The sequence below is a fragment of the Panthera uncia genome (assembly GCF_023721935.1).
Source record: "Panthera uncia isolate 11264 chromosome A1 unlocalized genomic scaffold, Puncia_PCG_1.0 HiC_scaffold_17, whole genome shotgun sequence".
NCBI classification, from domain to species: Eukaryota; Metazoa; Chordata; class Mammalia; order Carnivora; family Felidae; genus Panthera; species Panthera uncia.
Window position 1 is genome coordinate 68,660,101 of NW_026057577.1, and position 24,007 is coordinate 68,684,107.

Here is a 24,007-nt window from a genome sequence, read left to right on the forward strand (position 1 = left end):
AGAGCCTGGAGCCTGCTTCGGATTCTGTGTCTCCCTCTCTCTCTCTGCTCCTCCCCCATTCATGCTCTGTCTCTCTCTGTCTTAAAAATAAACATTAAAAAAAAGAGAAAATATTAAAAATGAAAATATATATTATTTAAAAATTATTTTGCATATATTTTCAAAAATTTTTTTTATTTTTAAGAACAGTGAAACACTTAGATTGAAAACACTACAATATTTGCTGTGGAGAAACAGAACTTTGTGGATTTATGAATGGAAATGAGATATAACATTCTGGATTCTTACAAGAGAGCAGAAAGTATGAGCAATGGTAAGTGCTGTGGATTACATTTTTTAAAAAGTTTTTATCCAAATACCAGTCAGTTAACAGAGTGTAATATTAGTTTCAGGTGTATGTTACAGTGATTCAAGACTTCCACATAACACAAGTTATGTACTCATCACAAATGCCCTCCTTAATCCGCATCACCTATTTAACTCCTCGCCCTACCCACCTCCCACATGGTAACCATCAGTGTGTTCTCTGTGGTGAAGAGTCTGTTTCTTGGTTTGCCTTTCTCTTTTTCTCACCTTTGCTTGATTGTTTTGTTTCTTAAATGGCTGTGGATTAAATTTATGTGTATAAATTTAACTTCTGAATGGTGAATTAATTTTCCTTTAATAAATGAAAGAAAAGTTCTGAGGATGTGTTTAATGTATTATCTTGCATATTTTTTAAAATTTAGTTTTATTTATTTTGAGAGAAAGACAGAGAAAGCAGGTGGAAGAGGGGCAGAGAGAGAGGGAGACAGAGAATCCCAAGCAGGCTCTGTAGTGTCAGTATGGAGCCCGATTCTGGGGTTGATGTGGGGCTCGAACCCACAAACCGTGAGATCATGACCTGAGCTGAAGCCAAGAGGTGTACGGTTAACTGACTGAGCCACCCAGGCGCCCCGCTATCTTGCATATTTTACTAAACAAAGGAGATCAGTGATAAAATTGTACAATTAACAAAGGTACAACACGATAGTTAAATTTAGAGAAAGAGTGTGGTCTGTGAGTAGAAATTACAATCATGTAATTAATTTTAAATTTTCATCTCTGGCAGCCAGAACTTTTAGTTTAAAATTTATAAAAGAAACACAATATCAATTATGGGACTCAAAAGAGCTTTAAATGTATGGTATACAGTGTTCAATCTGTCAATGTAGGGCCCATTAATTAATTGAATCGTTACTTTTTTACAATAGGGCTTTTTCTCCCAAAAATTGTTTAGTTATTAAGAAACAACTATTAAAATGATAGAAACACTGTTTTCTACAAATTTATGTATTTGGCCTTCATTGTTTTATAATATTTCAAAAGCATATTTTCTTATAATACTATACCATACAGTGTATGTGTTCAGTTTCCTGTGAGGACTTATATGTGCTTACTCACTAGGACAGAGAGGAAAGAAATATTCCATGCCTGAGCAGTGCTAATAGACTCTGGTGTTATCTCATTTCTCACAAGATAACTTTCTGTTAGAACATACCTTTTCTTTTTTTAAGTTTATTTATTTATTATGAGAGAGAGACAGAGACAGCATTAGTGTGGGAGGGGCAGAGAGAGAAAGGGAGAGAGAGAATCCCAAGCTGGCTCTGCACTGCCAGCACAGAACCCGATTTAAGGCTTGAACTCATGAAACTGTGAGATCATGACCTGAGCTGAAACCAAGAGTCAGACGCTTAACCAACTGAGCCACCCAGGAACCCCAGAACATACGTTTTTTTAAAGAAGCAAATAAATAAAATGAGAAATAACTCTATCACGAAGAGACTTGTTAGATTTATGTTAAGAAGAAACAGTCTATCTGTGTGATAAGTAGGGTACATAAAAAAATCAAAAGATTGGTTATGAAAAGAAAACAATTTTAAGGAGCTCTAGAGGGAAAAAAATGCTTTTGACTATTTACATAATTCTTAAAACATAAAATGGTGAGTATGGTGGGCTAAGCCTTTACATGCTTTATATCATTTGATCATAATAATAATGCAATTATCCTCATTTTAAAGATGGGGAAACTGAGGCTTAGAAAGATCTGGTAACTTGCTCAAGGTCACATCCCCAAGTGGTAGAGTTACCTTTACAGAATTTACACTTTAAGGAGAAATAAAAACAAATAGTTAAATAAGGATATGTGTGCAATAGATATATGTTGCTAACAGGACTTGCATAGTATTAGGAAATGTCTAGCAAAGGTACTGAATCCTGATCCAGTGCTCAGGTAGAGCCTTCCCAAAAGAGTTGAGATTTACTAGAAATGAGAGAGAAGTCAGGATCAATCTAGAGAAGTAAACAGAGACCAAATTGTCAGAACCTTATGGCTTTCCAGAACATATGATTCATTGTCCTAGTTGAGACGCTACTGAGAGTGCAAGAGAGGCCAATAATAACCGTGTTTGTACAATAGAAATAAAAATCATTCTGGGCAAACCAAAATATATGGTAGTATAAGGAGTTTGGTTTTCATTCTAGAAGCAATAAGGAATATTGAAGAGTTTTTTAAGAGGAATAACATGAACAGATTTATGTTTTAGAATAACTCTGATCTTGGAAAATAGATTGGAGGAGGCTTGTAGATTATTTTAAGAGGCTGTTTAGGTAATACAGTAGAGTAGGATGGTGGCCAGAATTCCATAGTATTAGAGAGACTAAAGGGAAATGGATTAAGTTCAAGAGATATTTAGGATGTAGAATCACCAGAACTTGGTGCATGATTAGATCTGGGTTCAGAGGGAGACACATTAATTGGGTGTATATTAGCGAAGGGAAGGGAAGTCAAGGATGACCCTGGATTTCTGGATTAGGCAACTTGCTGACTGAATGGTGGAGTCATTCGCTGAGATGAGGAACATGCGGAGGAGTGAAGATGATGATGAATTTACTTTTGTTCAGTTTTATTTTTGTTCATTTTTAATTTTTTTGATTTTTAAAATTTTGAAACAAGATATGAATAAACTGAGGGTTGATGGGGGTGGTGGGAGGGAGGGGAAAGTAAATGATGGGCATTGAGGAGGGCACCTGTTGGGATGAGCATTGGGTGTTATATGGAAACCAATTTGACAATAAATTTCATATTAAAAAAAAAAAAAGAAAAAAACTTGCAGGCATAGTACACAACCATTATTTCCCCCCAGAACCATTTGAAAGTAATTTGCCAGTATGATACTCTACCACTCCTGAATACTTTACTAGGTATTTTCTACCAATAGGGACATGTGCCTACATAGCCATAATACAACTGTGAAAATCAAGTCATGGGTTATTACTATCTAATCCTCAAATCCCAGTCATGTTTGCCACTTGTCTCAATACTGTCCTTTAGAATGGGAGGCTGTAGTTAAAAGTCACCTGTTGCATAAAGTTGTAATACTTCTTTAGTGTCTTTCAGTTGAGAGCAACAATGGTCTTTCCTAGTCTTTAGTGACCTTGACATTTTAAAGATTACTGACCAGTTATTTTATGGAATGTACCTCTGGGCCTTTTCCAACTGGAGAGAGTTAGATACCAACATCAATTGGCATCTATTGTATGAAAGAATTAACTTCTTTCAATACATCTAGAATGGTGTTAATTATGTACTGTTCTTGAGAGGGTTGAGGAAATAGTGTGTTCTGTGGTACAGTTGAAAAAGACTGAATTAATAGATTTTGACAGGAATACCTCAAAGGTAATGCTGTTTTCTCCTTAGTGAATCCTATCAGATGACACACAATTTTGATTTGTCCCGTTACTAATGGTCACTTGATTAAGAATGTGTCCTTCAGGATTCTCAACTATTTAGTTTTTAAAAATTTTTCCTCCTTTGGTAATTAGTTAAGTACTTTGTAAGGAAGTTCTTTGAGACTTTGCAAATAGCCCATTTCTTATGAAACTTTCAATTCATTCATTTATTTATTTATAGTACTGGTGATTAATATGGGTCTTAATTCTTTACTATCATTTATTTTGATGTTGAGGCTGTTCCCAGTTTAGCTAATGGAAGCCCCTTGAAGGTGGTTTATGTATTCTCTTGACGTGTCTCAAGTCACTTTTTGACTTCTTCCTTTCTGGCATAAGATAGAATAAGGTCACCTTGTACTTTCCCTACCCTGGTCCTGGAATTAGCCGTTTTAGCCTCAAGTCTTTTTAGTGGAAAATAACATTTAGAAAAAAAGTCTGGGCACTAGGTGTGCTCTTTGTTTTTGGAGTGTGGTGCTTCAAAGTTTCTCAGTTAGAGCTAAGATATAGACACATGTATATATCAATGTATGTCCACACATTTGCATTTCATCTATCCATCTATTTATTAAACCATGAATGCATACTGATATTATTAGTTTTAATCTATCTCTTCAGGATTTATTCTATTTTTCTCCCTTTTCATATATGTAACCCCCTTCCTTGCTGCTGAGAAACCTGGCTCCCAGTGGTCTGATTATTTGCCCTATCCTTCTGTATGTAATCAGTCTCCTTTCTACTGCCATCCCCTCTCCTCTGTAGATGCACTGTTCCCCTGTGCAGGCTCTGCCGTCGACACTGTGCCCCTCTAAATGGACAAATCCTCATCCTACTCAGGCTTGGCCTCTCTACACTAGACTGATCTTTGTGTGAGGACATCTTTACCCTTTATGAGGTGGGCTCTGACTCCCATGCTGTTCCTACTCCCCCCAGCCCCTTCCACAAGCAGGGCAGATATGCAACAATTTCAATTTACCTGTCAATGAAAAAGATAGGGTGGTAGCTAAAAGGTTATTCATTCAGGAAAGACCTGTTTTTGATAAGATGCCAATCTGAGGGCAAGATTAAAGATATGGAAGAGACAGGATTAGTTGTAGGAATGTGAAAACACCAAATTCCCACTTCAAGAGACTGGGAAGGGAAGAAAACTTCAATGTAGGTTGGTTTGAGAGTTTCCTGGCTGGAAGAGAAGTGACTTTCTATCTTATGGCTCTTACTTTCTCTGTGCAGTCATGCTAAGATTTAGTTGGAGGTTTGAGGACAGTGGAGAGGGTTCTGAAATCACTGTAGAGAATGAAAAAGTGAAATGAGCAAAAACAAAACAAAACAAACAAATTTCTGAGTGTTATGGAAGATCTGAGAATCGAAACCAAAAATGAGTTGAGATACCAACCGTTAGCCCCAGTGCTAGGAGTGGAGAAGACAGTTTTTATCGGGCAAACATTTAAATAGAAAAACATGGCGCAAATAAGCTGAAGATACCGGCTAGAGAAGTTGATCTGAAGGAAATAATTGTTGAATGTTGAAATGAATAGTTGTTAGTTAAATAGAATAAAGCATAATTACATAGGAGAGGAAGATGATGAATAGAATGTTAATCATTGTTTTATTTTTTTTAATTACAAAAATAATACATGTATCTTATGAAAATAATTAAAACTATCCCCCTCCCCCAAATCTTCAATGAATTGAAGATAAGACAGCAGAAGGGAGAAGTGGGTAGAAGGTGATAGATTGATTTGAAAATCATGGTTTGAATACTTTCTAAGGTTCATTACATACACCTTGGATATGAAAGTGAATAATGAGACTGGTCTTTTCTCATAAGGTAAAATTCAAAACAGAGAGGGAGGCAAACCATAAGAGACTCTTAAACACAGAGAAAAAACTGAGGGTTGCTGGAGGGGAGGTGGGGGGATGGGTTAAATGGGTGATGGGCATTAAGAAAGGTACTTTTTGGGATGAGCACTGGGTGTCATATGTAAGTGATGAATAACTGGTTTCTACTCCTGAAGTTAAGACTATACTGTATGTTATCAAAACAAAAAACAAAACAGAACAAAAAAACCCTCAAACCCAGTACCTTGAAAACTTTCAAAGGTCTTATACATATCCAAGATATTTTTTACTAAAAATGTTTCCTTTTAACAAAGACATAGGCAAGTAAGTATGGGTTCTTCAACTTATACAATAAAATCAAATCTGAATGATTTTTTTATTCTTTTAATGTCTCCTTTCTTAATTCCTGCATGTAAGAGTTGACTTGTTTTTTTGTTATTGTTCTTTTTATTGTCCACTATTTTTGAGATGATGTGTGACCCCCTTCCTCCCCCCCAAAACTCCTCCCAACCTGCTTTAGTAAGTCAGCATGTTAGTATAAACAGTTTTATTGAGTAGACTCTACTTCGTGGATATTAACATAATAATGTTTTTATTTTTCTCCGATCACAATTCCCAGTAGTGCTTTGTAGAAATCTCCCAAGACAGTTTCCTGAGCATATTCTGCATCTTTGTCATCATTTTCAGTTATTAAAAAAAACAAAGCAAATCCAAACTAATTTCACTCCAGTGTAAAAATCCAGGCTCAAATCTGATTCACATATGATCCTCTCAATTCCCTCTATAGCATCTCACTCCTTTGTTGTGGAGGAGAAATATAAGAGATGGCGGGGATTGCTTATTGAAGATGAGGAAGTACCCCTCCCCCCAAGAATGTGCATGATTCTGTTGCTGCTGGTGGTCACTGAGGATGTGATGATCTTCTCATAAGTTTGTGCAGTTTTTAGTGCTGTTTAGCCTCACCTTGGTGCACTACCTCTCTGAGGATATGGCAGAGGAGGCACCCATGTCTTCCTTTAGTCCTGCCTTTGGTCCATATCTCCCCCCCCCCCCCCCCCCCCTTAAAAAGCAGGTAACTCTAGGGCTTGGGCTTTCTCCTCTCTTCTCTATATTCTTTTGTATTGAGTCAAACCCGGAAGTCCTCCTCTGCATTCTCTGATAGATAAAGAAACTGGGATCAAGTTGGAGACTTCCTCCACCTTTTTCCTAATTTCCCTATAACGTGCTCTCTTTTTGTCCCGTTCTCCTGGGCTCAGTCAGCAAGTCCTCCTTCAAAATCTCCAGAAAAGAAGGAGGCACAGTTCTTGGTGTTCAGATATGCTCCCAAGTTCCAAAAGACACAGGTCACATTCTCCCTCATACTCCCTCATAGGGCTCACTGCACTTTGAAGGCAGGCTTCAGGTTGGTCTCTAGTTCCCTGACTCTAAATATTTAGCTAACTAGTAGGCTGTCAGACTTTCTGCCTTGCCAGTGATCACTTTCTATATTTCACTGAAATTCCCTCTTTACTTGACTTCTGGTGGGTTGAGGGGAACTATTTTTCTGCCCACTTAGGGGTGTTATGCCAGTTGGCAATGGGAGAGGTTGTTCCTTTGCCTCTGAATATGTCCTCAGGGAGACTTTTGGCCTCATTGGTTGGAGAGGCCTTTAAAAGTATGGAATCCTTATACAATTTTGTCATCATATTTCAATTAGAATAACCAATTCCAAGACAACAGGAAAAATCCCATTAACATGCCATTATAATAGCACAAAACTAAAGTAAATGATATACTTCATTCTTACATGACATTGTGTTATACAATGAAAAACAAAACAAAACAAAACACAAACTAACCCACAGGATATGGCAAACCAAGTTTTTCAGTACCTAAGATTTTAAGTTAGGTATGCTTAGAGTAGCATTGATTTTCAAAGATCATCAGAAGTATTATTAGTGAAAATATTATAGGTGTTTTGTCTGACTTTCTCTTGGAATATAACAGGTGTAAGATAGATGTCAGAGTGAGGGAGAGGAGTTAGGCCTATTATTAAATCATTGATCAGTCAAGAATATATCTCACTTAGTAACAATGTTTAACTTTTTATTAGTAGGGCTTTGAATACAATAAGCAAGACTGATGTTTATTTAAAAACAATAAACATATTTTCCTTTGAGACCTTTTCAAAGATTACTTGTTAATCTTATGCCTCATAGTCCCCTTAACAGAGAGGTTTGAATAAAGAAGTATTTTAGGTTCTGGCTTAAACATTAAGATGGTTTTAAGCATTCCCAATGGCTAACAAGTATAATGATTATCATTCCCAGAGCAGTACTGTCTTCAGACTTTCTCAGCTGAATTCTTTTTGAGTGACATTTCTGCTATCCATATCCTTCTTGTTAAGAACTCAATAATGGACTAGGTTAATTAGAGATAGGTAATCTTACCTTGTGTTAATCATCCTTCTGTTAGAATAAATTAACCTTTTAGCTCCTATTTTCTGGAATTCCCAGCCTCCGTAGACACTGTTCTCGAGGCATTAGATAGCCTCATAAAATTTTAAACTCATTTGAATTTAGAAATATCCATTACTGATAGAGTTATTAAACTTAATAATCACAGAGATTTACTCTGAGATCATTGAAGATTAGCCTAATTCAGGTACTTTATAGGCTTGTTTCTTCCTAGCTGTGTGATTTGGGGAGATGTGGTTATCATCTCTGAGTTTTCATTTCCTGACTTAAAGAATGGGAATCAATATTATTCACTGAAATGATAGAAATCAAATGGGTTAACACCTATAGTGGATTCTGAAATGCACTACTGAAATGTTTGGTACTGGGAGTATTATTTTGAAATATAGTCAAGTCAAAAGATTTCACTTTTTGTCCTCTTGGTGTTAACTGTTCACTAATATCCTGGATTCTTTTCCCTGGCTCCCTTGAATCATTGTCAAGGAACAAAATAATGGCAAAAAGTTGTGGCAGTGGGCATTCTGACCACTTGTAGCTCCCATAATTCTTTCGTACATGTGTAGCCCAGGCAGATTTATGTCAGTCCACCGAAGAATAGAGCACATTGGGTTGGTCACAGTGGAGATTCACAACACCCCATGACAAACTGAAAAACAAGCATGTGTTAAAATAAATCTATTAACAATGAAAATGTAAGTTTGTCTGCTTTTAAAAGGCAAAATAATGCAGTGAACTTCAGAGGTAATTTAGGAAATATTCCAACATTTGGCTTTAGTTAGAAAGGTGGGAAAATATATCAGAACTAGATTCCATTTGGGCAGGGTTTATCCTTCTCATCCTGAGTTTGAGCCAAAAATCCTCAGTTTTGACTAGTTTTAAATGTTTCTCCAAATTTGGGCAGAGCCTTTTGCCTATTTAGAGATAGATGCTGCTTAGTTCAACATCAGATAAGGGGGATGGAGGCTCATGTATATCAGGACCCACCAAAATCAAAGAGCAGAAAAAGGTCACAGGGTAGACAATGGTATGTTTGTGGATAGAGGGGCACCACTAGTGAGTAAATGAATACCTCAAGAGGTGGAAGATATCTCATTCATTAAAGTTTCTCTTGGGCAAAGAATGTATTTAGAAAAATTACTTGATAAGCTACTCGTGGGTAGTTTGATAATACACTGAGTTGGTAAAACTTTGAGAATATAGACACTTTCATTCATTTCTGTTTCAAGTATAAATCAATACAACTCCTTAGGAGGGAAATGTAATAATGTTTATCAAAATTACAATTGCAGGGGCACCTGGGTGGCTCAGTCGGTTGAGCATCCAACTCTTGATTTCAGCTCAAGTCATGATCCCAGGGTCATGGGATGGAGCCCTAGTTTGAGCGTGGAGCCTGCTTAAGATTCTTTCTCTCTTTCCTTCTCCTCCCTTTCTGCTTACTGTCTTTATAAAATAAAATAAAAAAAGAATATTCAAAAAATTATAAATGCATATCCAAAAAAGACATAGTTGGCCAACAGACACATGAAAAGATGTTCATCATCATTTATCATCAGGGAGATGCAAATCAAAACCACATTGAGATACTACTTCACATCTGTCAGATTGGCTAAAATCAACAACACAAGAAACAACAGGTGTTGGTGGGAATGCAAGTTGGTGCAGCCACTGTGGAAAGCAGTATGGAGGTTCCTCATACATACACGCATCCCTGTGTTTATAGCAATGTTATTTACAATAACCAAGATAAGGGATCAGCCCAAGTATCCACTGACTGATGAATGGATAAAGATGTGAGACAGAGATACACACACACACACACACACACACACACACACACACACAGAGGAATATTATTCAGCCATAAAAAAGAATGAAGTCTTGTCATTTGCAAGGACATGGATGGAGCCAGAGAGTATAATGCTAAGGGAAATAAGCCAGTCAGAGAAAGATAAAATGCCATATGATCTTACTCAAATGTGGAATTTGAGAAACAAAACAAACAAGCAAAGGGAAAAAAAAATAAGGGAGCAAGAGAGTTCAGTCAATGGACTTGTTGTGATAAACACATAGTGATATACTGAAATGTTGAATTACTATATTGTATACCTGAAAGTAATATAACACTGTATGTTAACTAACTGGAGTTAAAAACTTAAAAAAAAAAAGAAAAGGAAAAAAAACAAAAAAGAAAAGAAAAAGAAAAAAAAAACTACAGCTACATGTATCTTATCCAAAAATACCACTACTGAGAATTTATTCTATGAGACCCAATGTCCATAAATAGGTTAAATTAATTATGGTACATAGATTAAATGGAGTACACTGGAACAATGTAAAAGAATTGCAAAGCTCCCTATGCACTGATAGGAAAGATATCCAAAGTATGTAGTACAGAGAAAAAAATTAAGGTACAGAACAATAATTAATTTAACCTATTCATGGACATTGGGTTGTTTGTGATTGTTTCCATTAATAACAATACTGCAACAGTAAATGTATATAGACCTTACTTTGCATTAGGGTATGTATACCCATAGAATAAATTCCCAGTAGTGATATTGTTGGAGACGATATATGTAATTGTTGTTTTGATAAACATTACTACATTTCCCTCCTAAGTAGTTGTACCAATTTATAGTCCCAACAGAGATAAGTCCCCCTTTTCTCAAATTTTTGCCAGCACAATGTATTGTCAAGCTTTTACATTTCCACAAACCTGAGAGGAGACAAATGGCATCTTGGCTCCAGCACTGTTTTTTTTTTTTTAGTTCAATGTAAGAAAATTTGCAGACTATCTCAAATTTAGGGGAAAATTGCAAGTGTAAAGAATGCTTCCCCACTGCCCCCACTGAACTATTTAAGAATAAGTTACCAACATCATGACCCTATACTCCTGAATACTGTAGGGTGTATATCTTACAAGCAAGGACATTCTGCTGTGTAATCAAAATAAAACCATCCATATGAGAGCATTAGTTTTGATACATTAGTACAGTCTAATTCTCAGACTCCATTCATGTTTTGTCCATTATCCCTAGGATGTCCTTTATAGCAAAAGTATACAGTCCATAATCATGTGTTGTGCTTAGCTGCTGGTCCTCTTTAGTATCTTCCAATTTGAAATGGTTCCTTCTGCTTTCTTTCTCTTCTGTGATCTTGATACTTTTAAAGATTATAGGCCAGATATTTTGTAAAATGTCTCTCAATTTGGGTTTGCCTGACATTTCTTTTTGACTCAATTCAGATTATACATGTTTGGCAGGAATATAACAGAAATGATGCTGTGTTCCTCTCGTTGCAACCTATCAGGTGACTCACAATTTTGATTTAGTGCATTACTGATGATGTTATTCTGATCATTTCATTAAATTGTTGGCTGCCAAGTTTCTCTACTGTAAATTTAGTCTTTTCCTTTTGTAATTAGTGTTTTATAAAGTACTTTGAAATTATGTATATAGCTTCATTGTTAAAATTTCAATGTTATCAATTTGTTTCTTTTTAGTAATGTCATTGTGGACCCATGGTTTCTATTATATTCAGTAGGTCATAGTCTGTTTCTATCATTATTTATTTTGATGATCAAATTGTCCTAGATTTGGTCAGTGGGAGCTCCTTCAAGCTGGCTGTTCTGTCCTTTTGACTTTTCTCCATCATCTGTGAGCACTTCCTTGCTTTCTCATTCAGAGATGTTCCAGGCTCATCTTGTACTTTCCTTGTCTCTGACCTGGAGTCGTCCATTTCTTCAGGACATTTTTCATGGAGAATGGTATTTAGAAGCCAAGATATGGTGCTACGTGTATTCCTTGCTTTTGAGGTGTCTTGTTCCTAGACCCTCTTAATAAACAATTCCTTCCTCCTGCCCTCCTTCCCTCCCTCCCTCCCTTACTTCCTGCCTTTCTCTGTATTAAAAACTATGAGTTGAGGGACTCCTGGATGGGTCAGTCAGTTGGGTGTCTGACTCTTGATTTTGGCTCAGGTCATGATTTCATGGTTTGTGGAATCAGGCCATGTGTCAGGCTCTGTGCTGGCAGTGTGGAGCCTGCTTGGGATTCTCTCTCTCTCTCTATCTCTCTCTCTGTCTCTTCCCCACTCGTGCTCTCTTTCTCTCTCAAAATAAATAAATAAACTTTAAAACCTATGAGTTGATACTATAACTTCATTTCTTACCCAACATCACATGATTCATTTTAGTTATTTCCCTTTCCATATTTTTAATTCCCTTCTCTGACAGTGAGAAATGTATTTCACATTATCCTTAAATATTTAATGATACCCCCTTTATGTAACACATCTCCCATCACTGCTCCTCTCCCACATTAATACTTAACTCAGTCTTCTTGGGCCTGTGCCAGATACCTCCCTTCTCTCTCCCATCATTTCCTGCAGAAGTTCTCTTCACTCTTCATAGGCTCTAACAACTCAGGCTTTTTTGTTGTTGTTATGAGTGAGGTTGAGCAATTTTAATGAAGAGTGCCAATATAAATCCTTTCTCCATTTCCTATCCAAAATTTTTGGTGTAATCAACATTGCCCAATAATATTTTTTTGTAAGTGAATTATTTAGTAGTTCTTGAATCATAACTGAGTTTTATGTTCAGCTGCACAGAGTGACTACAATTTTTAAATAGATGATTTATTCACTTGACACTTATTTATTGAATTTACTGTATGTTCTGGCCTCTGTTCTAGGCACTGAGGATCCAGTGGTAAGAAAAAGAGACAAATTGCCTTCCTTCATGGAATTTTTTTTTTTAATGTTTATTTTTGAGAGAGAGAGAGAGAGACAGACAGAGTATGAGCAGGGGAGGGACAGAGAGAGAGGGAGACATGGAATTCGAAGCAGCAGGCTCTGAGCTGTCAGCACCAAGACCAAGCCCGACGTGGGGCCTGAACTCAGAAACCGCAAGATCATGACCTGAGCTGAAGTCAGATGTTTAACTGACCGAGCCACCCAATCGCCTCGGAATTTGTATTTTTAACATTAGGGTCAAATAATGAGCAATTTAACTTCTATACTGAGAGTGTAATGTCAATAGTGAAAAAGCTACAAAGAGAATAAAGTACCAAGATAGCATTTGCAGTTGCAGGGTCTGGAGTGACAGGGAAGCTTCAATGGACATCTAGGTGATAGAATGGAAAAAAATATTTTGTGTATACATTCCAAAGGTTAACATCTGGGAAGGCATTTCTACCTGGAAGGAAGATGCCAATTTCTGGGACTGAGAGCCCAAGTCAGAGATCCAAACTAGAGAGGAGGGCAACCATTCACTATGGATTTCTTGCTAATTAGTGCTAGGGCCACTTCTCAGGTGCAGGCCTGTGTAGCGCTGTCTTTGTAGCTTCAGTTCTAATAAAGGCATCAGAAACAACAACTCTGTAAATAACCAGTAAAGTTTCCTCTTAAATTTTTTAATCTATTTCTAATCTTTATGACTTCATCCTTGCAAGTTAGGGGATATTAGTTCCGTCTTACAGATGAGGAAACTGAAGCACTTAAGGATTAGTATAACCTGTCTTAGCTAGTAAGACACTGAGCAGTGATTAATTCCAAAGCCCAGGTCTTTCCACTGTTGCCCAGGGTCAGACTCTGAGCTAATATTTTGGGCAAGTGCCTTCCAGAAGCAACACCATTATGAGGTAAACTAGGGCCTTATATGAACCAAGATCCTCTAGACTATGGTCCTTTTGCTAAAACTTGATAAATATTCTCCAATTATATAGACATGTTTCCATTTCAGTTACAATGAAATATAAATTTCCATTCACCTTTTTAGGCTCAGACATTATCCTCTCGTGTCCAGAATCTAGGGTATGTTGGATGGTTAGTTATATGCTTATAATAAACAAAAACTTTATCCTTGTAAGATATAAAAATGCACAGTATTATTTCGCAGCAAATGCAGCTACCGTTTGATATTCCTGCCAATGTGCATCTTTGAACAGAATTCTACCAGTGAGATCACAGATAAATTAAGCCGGTCGTCAGCAAAGCCCTGACCACAGACAAGTTAAATAGATTTATTTGGATTAACTATGAGAACTCAGTAACTAAACTGTAATGCAGTAACTAAAGTAACTAACTAACTAACTAACTAAACAGTAACTAAACAGTAACTAAACTAAACTAAGTAACTAAACAGTAACTAAAGTGTAAGATTACACTTAACAGCATCAAATAATTAAAAAGACAAATTGTCTATGACTGAGGCCTAAATAAAATAAAGTAATAATATTATGCTTATAAAAACTCAAGTTAAAAAAAATAGGAGAGGTAATAAGAAGAAAATATTTGAACCACTTTACGTATATAATGAGAAAGTAACGTCACTGTGGAAGAATGTAACTTGCCTCATCTGTGGTTTAACATCAACCAGGGAGGGGATAGTGTAACCTCGCTGGTAGTCACTCGGAGTGCCTGCCGCTTGTGAATCCTGAATAGGACTCAGCAGCCTGGAGTACAGGGATCAATTAGTGATGTCTCCTTTGGGAAGGGGAATACGAAGAAGTGGCTTTCATTTTGCCTGAGGCCACACTGGCCCTAGAGCCACTGTCAGGCCCCCCCCCCACCAGAACCAGCTCTGCTGCTCTTTCCTCAAGGCAGCCGGAGATTACAGTGAAAACAAGCACATGGCCTAGAGATGCTGGCCACCCAAATCTGCTTTCACTTGTAGTCAGATAACTTTGTCTAGTACCTACTACCCTATAAGAAGAGCTGCGTGTTTTAACCTTATGTTGAAAGGAAAGAGATTGATTTAAAAAAAAAAAAAAAGGGCGCCTGGGTGGCTCAGTCGGTTAAGCATCCGACTTCGGCTCGGGTCATGATCTCATGGTTGGTGGGTTCGAGCCCCACATCGGGCTCTGTGCTGACAGCTCAGAGCCCGGAGTCTGTTTTGGATTCTGTGTCTCCCTCTCTCTATGCCCCTCCCCAACTCATGTTCTGTCTCCCTCTGTCTCAAAATAATTAAACATTAAAAAAAATTAAAAAAAAAAAAAAGAAAGGAAAGAGATTGAAGAGTTTCCGGAGCTGGAAAAGAGGAAATCAAGATTTCACATAAGGAGATGGCCCGGGAAATGGAAGTATTGCTAGGCTCAGCTTCAGCAGTTGAGCCCACTGCAGGGCAGTACCAGTGTCCTGCTGATTGCAGATCAGGCAAGATAGGACATGTGGAAGTGGAAAAGAATTCTGCAAAACTAAATCATTCCAGGAATAGTAGCAGTTGGTAAAATAGAACCATTTTGTGGTATCTTTTTTCTTCACAGAAGCATAATAATGACTGAATTAAATACATTTTCAAGTTATAAAGCTGAAAATCAGGGGATGCCTGGGTGGCTCAGTCCATTGAGCTTCTGACTCTTGATTTCAGCTCAGGTCATGGTCTCATGGTTAGTGAGTTCCAGCCCTGTGTGGGTCTGTGTGCTGACAGCATGGAGCCTCTCGGGATTCTCTCTTGTGCTCTCTCTGCCCCTCCCCTGCTCTCGCTTTCTCTGTCTCTCTCAAAGTAAACAAATATTAAAATAAATCTTTTCTGAATCCTGACTCTCCTATCTGTGAAACCTGGACACCAGTTCCTTATCAGTAAAATGGAGATAATAATCCATATTTATAGAAGGTGCTTGACACATAGTAAGTGCTTTGCAAGTGTTAACTCTTGTTATTTAAAAAAAAAAGTTATCTTTATGGGTGATCGGTGATGTATGAAACCCATTTAATGATTGTGTAGAAATGGAACACTGCACAGAAAATAAAAAAAAATATGAAATGATTGCCTAGATAAATTGTTGCTTGAGAAAAAAGTAAGGTGCAAGAGACTGTGTAATGTATGTTTGCATTTTTTAAAAGGATATTTAAGTGCATATATGCTTGTATTAATATATAAATATTTGGGGGGACTGACACTCAAGAAACTGTTAATACTTGGGAGGGAGATGGGAGATTCTGGGTGGGACCTGAGCCTCATTTTCACTGTGTACCTTTTGTACTGTTTTAAATTTCTCAATCGTGTATCTGGAGTTTTTAATTGAGAGGAACAAGTTCAAAGTTAAGGATATATAGAGCTCAATATCGTTATGTTTAGCCATTTTTTTCAATATATTATTTCATATATTGAAATAGAAAATTTTCATTGCTAAATTATGAAAGTGATCCATTGCTTACAATAGCCAAATTGTGGAAGTGCCCATCAATAGATGAATAGATAAAGAAGATGTGGTATATATACAATGAAATATTCAGCCATGAAAAGCACAAAATCTTGCCATTTGCAATGACATGGATGGAACTATAGAGTATTATGCTGAGTAAATAAGTCAGTCAGAGAAAGACAAATACCAATGATCTTACTCATATGTGGAATTTAAGAAACAAGACAAATGAGCAAAGAAAAAAAAAAAAAGGAAACAAATCAAGAAACAGATTCTTAATTATAGAGAACAAACTGATGGTTTCCAGAGGAGAGGTGGGTAGAGGGATGGGTAAGAAATAGGTGATGGCGATTAAGAAGTACACTTGTTGTGGTGAGCATCTGGTGATGTGTGGAACTGCTGAGTCACTACATTGTACACTTAAAACTAATATTACACTGCATGTTAACTAGCTGGAATTTATATTATTATTAATATTACATATTATTATAATTATATTATCATTAATTATATTATTAATAAAGCTTAGACTTTTAAAATGGCATAAGAGTGACCAACAGTTGGCTTTAAGATGAATAATAACATGTAACTTTCTTGCTTATTAAATGATAAATATTTGTTTTACAATATTTGGAAATTATAGAAATAATATGCCTACCCATAAAAATGATATCTTGCACACTTTTGTGATTTGTGTGTTTTTCTAGCTTTTTTCCTTTTAGTTTTATAAATTGCATAAAAAGATATTGGGAAGAGGGTGACTAGAACATCTTTCTGTCACTTCCACTCCCAATTCCAGTCTATGGGCTTCTCCTGAACCAAATTCTTAAGAGATGAATGCAGGTGAGGAGTGAGGCCCAATGAATGAGTAGGCAGCTGAGGACCAGAAAGCAGTGAATTCAGGGGACACTTTGGATCGCTGAGGGACAAGGTCATTACAGGCTCAGCAGGAGTAAATCCAGTCTTCTTGGCTTCCAAAAAGTGAAGAAGTTTTATGGGCTGACTGACTGAGTCTTCCCTGACATTGAGGCTGGAGGATTCAGCAGGGACAGATCGCATGGAAGCTTCCTTGAGGTGCTTCAGTTGGGCAATGGCAGTTTGCCGGCTTCTCTGCCTAGGAGAGAGCTTAGTCTTTCACCAGCATTCTCTACCAGCTAGAATTGAGTCCCTCTGAGCCAAAAGAAAAATGACATTGTATGTCAAGGGGGCAAGAAACCGGAGAGGGAAAGATCAGGCAGAATAATCAGTGTAATAGAGCTTTTTGGAGAAGTCAAAGGAAATCCTGAACTCAAAAGTAAGAAGGAAATAAACCCAAAGAAATCAACATGCAGTATAAATGAGAATTTCTGTGACAAAAAATTCAAATAAATAATTTATTAGAGGAATTTGGAAAGAGGATGCACACAATTAAAATCTGGAATAGTCAAATAGAAATCAACGCCAAGACGTATCTTAAAGGCAGAGTAAAAATATAAAGAGATGGGAATCTGAGGGAAGCAGTTAGATACATGTAATGAGAGTTCTAGTAGAAGAAGAGAAAGGAAGTCAGACAATTTTTTTTAGGAAGTCAGACAATAATTAAACAAACATGGAAGTTACTTTCCATTTGATGGAGAAAGAAATTAGCTTTTAGATTCTAATATCTAGCCAAGTTCTAGGTTTGAGAGATGAGGGAAAACATACTTAGTATGTCATGATAAAATCCCTGAACTCTAATCATTAATAGAATAATGGTACAAGACTTTAGGCAGAAAGAACAAATCCTACAAGCAGAAAAATGGTACTTATGATACTTAAGTGTCTTAGAAGTAGTAATTATATGCATTTTTTCTTCACAACAACCCTGTTAGGTAGGAGTCATTTTTTTTTAATGTTTGTTTATTTTTGAGAGAAAGCATGAGTAGGAGAGGGGCAGAGAGAGGAGGGCAGAGTATCCAAGTGGGCTCTTTGCTGATAGCAGAGAGCCTGATGTGGGGCTCAGACTCACAAACCATGAGATCATGACCTGTGCCAAATTCGGAGGCTCAACTCACTGAGCCACCCATGCACCTCTAGGTGGGAGTTGTTTTTATCTACATTTTACCTGTGAGGAAACTGGTACAGACAGAGGTTAAATCATAAGCCCAAGGTCTCATAACTAGAAAGTGACAGAGCCAGGGCTCAACAAAAGTGGTCTAGCTACAGAGGCACCACACTTTATCATCACACAAGTTGGCTCTCAAATGGGCTGTCATATTTGAGAAGACATATGGGAAAAAGAGTCTAAGCAAACAACAGATGAACCAGGGAGACAAGAAACAAGGTGAGCACTGAACTGTGGTGTGTGTGGGGTAGAGGGGCTTCTCCCCATGTTCACCACCTCCCTCTCATTTTCTTTCTCTCCCCCTCTCCTTTCTTCTCTCTCTTTCTTAGCAAATTGTACCATTGTTGACAGTGGTTCATGATGTTGACTGCTATCCCAGAGGAAAGGGGAAAATTTTGAATTGATTGTTTTGACTTGAAATGATCATAAGCATATGAAATTTTTTTTTTGAAGTTTATTTATCTTTTTTTGGGGTCATCTTTACACCCAACGTGGGCCTTGAACTCACAGCCCCAAGATCAAGAGTCACAGGCTTTACTGACTGAGCCAGCCAGGCGCCCCAAGAATATGAAATATTTCTTTGAGAATCAGTCTTATATTAAAATTTGTGGGGCTAAGTTGGTGAAGATAAAATATAGACCTATTATGTAAATTTCATTTCTCAATGTTTTAAACACGTAGTTGTAAAATTTCTTAAAATTTATATTCACCTATAGAAAAACAATTCAGATACGTGATAAAGATTTAGATAAAGCTTTGCTCTTTGAAAGTTTCCTGCTGCTTAAAAATAATAGGAAGCTCAGAATATCTCTCTATGCCTTGATAATAGTGATTGTTCTTTTCTTTCTTTTTAAAAATAGTTAATATACAGTACAATATTGGTTTCAGAAGTAGAATACAGTGATACATCACTTATATACAACACCCAATGCTCATCACAAGTGCCCTCCTTAGTACCCATCACCCATCTAGCCCATCTCCCAACCACCTCCCTCCATCAACCCTCAGTTTGTTCTCTATCATTAAGAGTCTGTTGTGGTTTTTTCCCTTTCTTCTCTTCCCTCTTTCCCATATGTTCATCTGTTTTGTTTCTTAAATTCCACATATATGTGAAATCATATGATATTTGTCTTTCTCTGATTGACTTACTTTACTTAGCATAATACATTCCATCTCCATCTATGTTGTTGCAAATGGCAAGATTTAATTTTTTTGATGGCTGAGTAATACTCCAATGTGTGTGTGTGTGTGTGTGTGTGTGTGTGTGTGTGTGTGTATACACACATCTCTATCCATTTATCAGTGAATGGACATTTGGGCTCTCTCCATAGTTTGGTGTGATTGTTATGTTAAATAAGACATAAGATATAAAAAATACAAGCCATAAAGCAAAAGAGATGAAGCTGCTTGGTACGTATTCCTGGTACTTATGTACATTAGAAAAAAGCAGTAAAAAGTAAAAATTTGAGCCATAAATGGAAAGAAGATGTTTGCAGTGCTTATTACTGACTTTCAAGTGATAATTCTAAATATACAAAGAATCTTGCAAAATTAATACTAAAGAAATCAGCAACCCAGTAGAGAAGCAGGCAAAGCTATGAAGAGGCATTTCACATATGACAAAAACTGAGTGTCCATTGATACAAAAAAAGATGCTTAATCTCATTTGTAACCAGGAAAAAGGAAAGTAAAACCTCAGTGCAACATGATTTCACATCTGTCAGACTGGCATAAAATCAGAAAATTTCATAAAAAGTTTTGGTGAGGGAGAGAATCTACAAAAACTAATACTACTGGTGAGAGGGTGTACATCAGGATGTGGAGGTTGGACAAAGTCTTGCACGTGTATACGAGGGTATTGGGACAAGAAGGTTGATGGCAGCATTGTTCATAATGTACGTATAGAAAAATATCAAATTGTCCAACAATAGGAGAATGGATAAGCAAATAGCGTGCGATGGAAAATGTATGAATGACCTATAGTTGTATGTGTCAACCTGTGGCTAAATCCTAACGTGAAGTTGAGTAACAAAGTGAGAAAGGATAGTACAATAGAATACCATGTGTATGAAGTTTTAAATTGTACTAAACAATATTGCACATTGTTTATAGATGCTTACATTATGAAATATAGAGCAACTGTGCAGTATCATGATGACAAATATCAAATTGAGACTGTTTATTTCTGGGATGAGAAGAAGAGGATAGGATTAGCACGTGTATGGAAGTGCACAGCAAATTAGATTTTGTTTTGTTTTAAGCTCATGGAGAGACGTACTTAGATATTTCTATTATTGCTCTCTATATGTTGTGATAGGCCTGAAATATTCTACAATTAAAACAGAAAAAAATCACTACGGTTATATTGTTTTAAGATTTTATTTTTTCAGGGGTGCCTGGGTGGCTCCAATGAGGGCTAGATGAAGGTTTAAGTGATAGGCCCCACCCGTGGAGGATGTTGAAATACTCTCCGTTCTCATTGTCTAGTTATAGTTTTGTTTATGTAGCATTTTTTCAAGATGTATGGAGCTTTTTGATGTGTTAGACACTTGACTTTGTTACACAAATCATTAAAAAAACACCCTGAAACTAACTTTTCTGGGCATGGGGGTTTAGGGGAATCAACCTCTATTTTTAAGTTTTTTTTCTTGGGTTTTCATCTTTGTTGCCTTTTCTTTTCCTCTGTTTGCCTCCTAATCCAGATCCCTATACTTTCTGGGTTACTACAGGTCATTTTGGAAGTTCTCTCTTCTAAGCTCCCCCTTCCATCTCCACTCCCCAATTTTGGTTAGTGCTCTACTTAAAGACAACCAGTAGTTATTTATTGCCGGCCAGATGAAATCACTCAGCTTCATTTTGAAGGTGTTCTTACTTTGTCATTAGTTTCAATTTGGACTCTCCATTTTTTTAGACCAGTCCTCACAGAAGCTGGCTTGTGACAAAGTTTTCAGCAACCACAGTAAAATGATAAAAATACGGATAATGTGGTTAGAGTTATATACAGTTAAAATTATCCAAATGTAAATTTTTTTAAAAATTTTTTTTTTTAACGTTTTATTTATTTTTGAGACAGGGAGAGACAGAGCATGAATGGGGGAGGGTCAGAGAGAGAGGGAGACACAGAATCTGAAACAGGCTCCAGGCTCTGAGTTGTCAGCACAGAGCCCGACGCGGGGCTCGAACTCACGGACAGTGAGATCGTGACCTGAGCTGAAGTCGGACGCTTAACCGACTGAGCCACCCAGGCGCCCCCCAAATGTAAATTTTTGAGATTTTTCCTGCTTTTTCTGGTAAAATGTATTTCTTCATAAAATAGTGATAGTTGATGAAAGAATTTTAAAAAAGATCTTTCTTGGGAAAAGTACAAGTTGGTAACTTTTATGGCTGCCTTCTTCCTACCTCTCCTACTTCTCCCCACTTCAGAAACACACACACACATTCTCTTTCTCTCTCTCTCTCTCTTGCTCTCTCTTTTAACATTTTTGCAGTTCAGGAAAACATAATGAGTTCAGTTGTTTTGCATAATGCATACTCAAAAGTCATGTTTTTTCCCATTTCTCTGTCTTTTCTCATAGTCATTCCTGTTGTCTCTAGTGTTCTCCTGTTACTTCATTACAAATTCCACACTTCCTGTAATGCCAAGATCAAACCTCCTCTCCTTCAGTTCGTCTTATTTATGTAACACCTGTACCTCCTCACCCATCTTCCTTTGCACGTATGAGAATATTTATTAAAACCTCTGGCATTAGTTGCATAAGAATTTTCTTTTTCAAATATTTTTTTTTTCTCTCTAGGTAGCCTTAATGTCTGTAAAAGAAAGAACTTTTTGCATTTCCTTTAATACAAAGGGATTTGGTGATAAGGACATAAAATTCATATAAAGTGTTTTATCTTATAGTAATCCTGAATATGTGTTATATATATGGGTATAATGATTGAATATTTATGAATTATAGTGACTCTTCACTATATATTTCTAGCTTAATGCTTTCCAGATCTCCAGGTCTTAGGTATTTGCATGTGACTTCTTTTGGCCAATTAGATGTGAGTGAAAATGATGTGTTAATTCCAGCTGGAAGCTTTTGAGCCAGTGTAGATTTACTACCTCTTTCCTGTGCCATAGAGACCAGGAATATTCCACTTGGTGAATGATCTTCAGCTTGGGTCCTGAAATGACTGTAGTATGAAAGAACCCCAAATAACCTGCAATGGACTTGTAGTGTGCATGAGAAGTAAACCCTTGTTTCTTAGTCCACTGAAATTTTGGAGATTGTAGATTATAGAAGCATAACCTATTGATACCTATACAAACCTCATTAAAAAAAATGATAAAATTTATAATTTTCTTTATTTCCTTATTAAATTCATAATTTAATTCATTTAAAATTTTAAATGCACACCATCTCAATATATGCTATTTCTTACATTTAAAAATAAAGATTCTTCACCTTATATGGAAAACTCACAGCTAATATCATACTCAGTGGGGAAAACTGAGAGCTTTTCCTTTAAGGTCAGGAATAAGACAATGATGTCCACTCTTCATACTTTTATTCAACATAGTATTGGAAGTCCTATCCACAGCAGTCCCACAACAAGAAAATAAAAGCCATCCAGATCAGCAAGATGAAGCAAAACTGTCAATATTTGCAGATGACATGATACTACATATAGAAACCATGAAGAGTCTACCAAAAAACTATTAGAACTGATAAATGAATTCAGTAGAGTCTCAGAATGCAAAATCAATGTACAAAAAAAACCCCCAAAACAAAAACAAAAAACAAAATCAGTGCATTGCATTTCTATACACTACTAATGAAGCAGCAGAAAGAGAAATTAAGAAAACAATCCCATTTACAATTGCACCAAAAATAATAAAATACCCAGCAATAAACTTAACCAAAGAGGTTAAAGATCTGTACTCTGAAAACTGTAAAACACTGATGAAAGAAATTGAAAGGCAAAGAAATGTAAAAACATTCCATGCTCATGGTTTGGAAAAACAAATATTGTTGAAGTGTCTATACTACCCAAAGAAAACCCTATCAAAATACTAACAGTATGTTTCACAGAACTAAAGCAATCCTAGAATTTGTATGAAGTCGCAAAAGGTTGCCAAAGCAATATTGAAGAAGAGCAAAACTGGAGGTATCACCATCCTAGATTTCAAGATATAGTACAAAGCTGTAGTAATCAAAACAGTATGGTATTGGCACAAAACTAGACATAAAGATCAATGGAACATAATAGCCCAGAAAGAAACTGGCAATTATATGGTCACTTAATCTTTGACAAAGGAGGCAAAAATATGCATTGGGAAAACAACAGTCTCTTCAACAGATAGTATTGGGAAAACTGGACAGCTACATGCAAAAGAATGAAACTGGATCACTTTCTTACACTAGATGCAAAAATAAACTCAAAATGGATTAAGGTTCGAAATGTGAGACTTAAAACCATTACAATCCTAGAAGAGAGCATAGTCAATAATTTCTCTGACATCAGTCCTAACAGCATCTTTCTAGATGTGTCCCCGAGGCAACGGAAACAAAAGGAAAAATAAAACATTTTGGGACTCCATTCAAAATGAAAAGCTTCTGCACAGGAAGGAAACAACCAACAAAACTGAAAGACAGTGTACTGAATGGGAGAAGATATTTGCAAGTGACCTATCTGATAAAGAGTTAGTTTCCAAATATATGAAGAACTTATACAACTCAACACCCAAAAGACAAATA

The 24,007-nt window shown here is 36.6% G+C and overlaps 1 long non-coding RNA gene across 4 annotated transcripts in view; it reads left to right on the forward strand.

Moving 5' to 3' along the window:
• The window catches only part of LOC125934294 (uncharacterized), a 59,056-nt gene that overhangs the window by 7,581 nt on the left and 27,468 nt on the right, over positions 1–24,007 (forward strand). For 2 of the 4 annotated variants that reach the window (XR_007461304.1, XR_007461305.1), the window contains exon 4: positions 185–313. This is a non-coding gene — a long non-coding RNA (uncharacterized LOC125934294). Of the gene's footprint in view, positions 1–184; positions 6,629–24,007 lie in introns of those variants that run through there. The other 2 variants (XR_007461306.1, XR_007461303.1) reach the window with 2 other exon arrangements.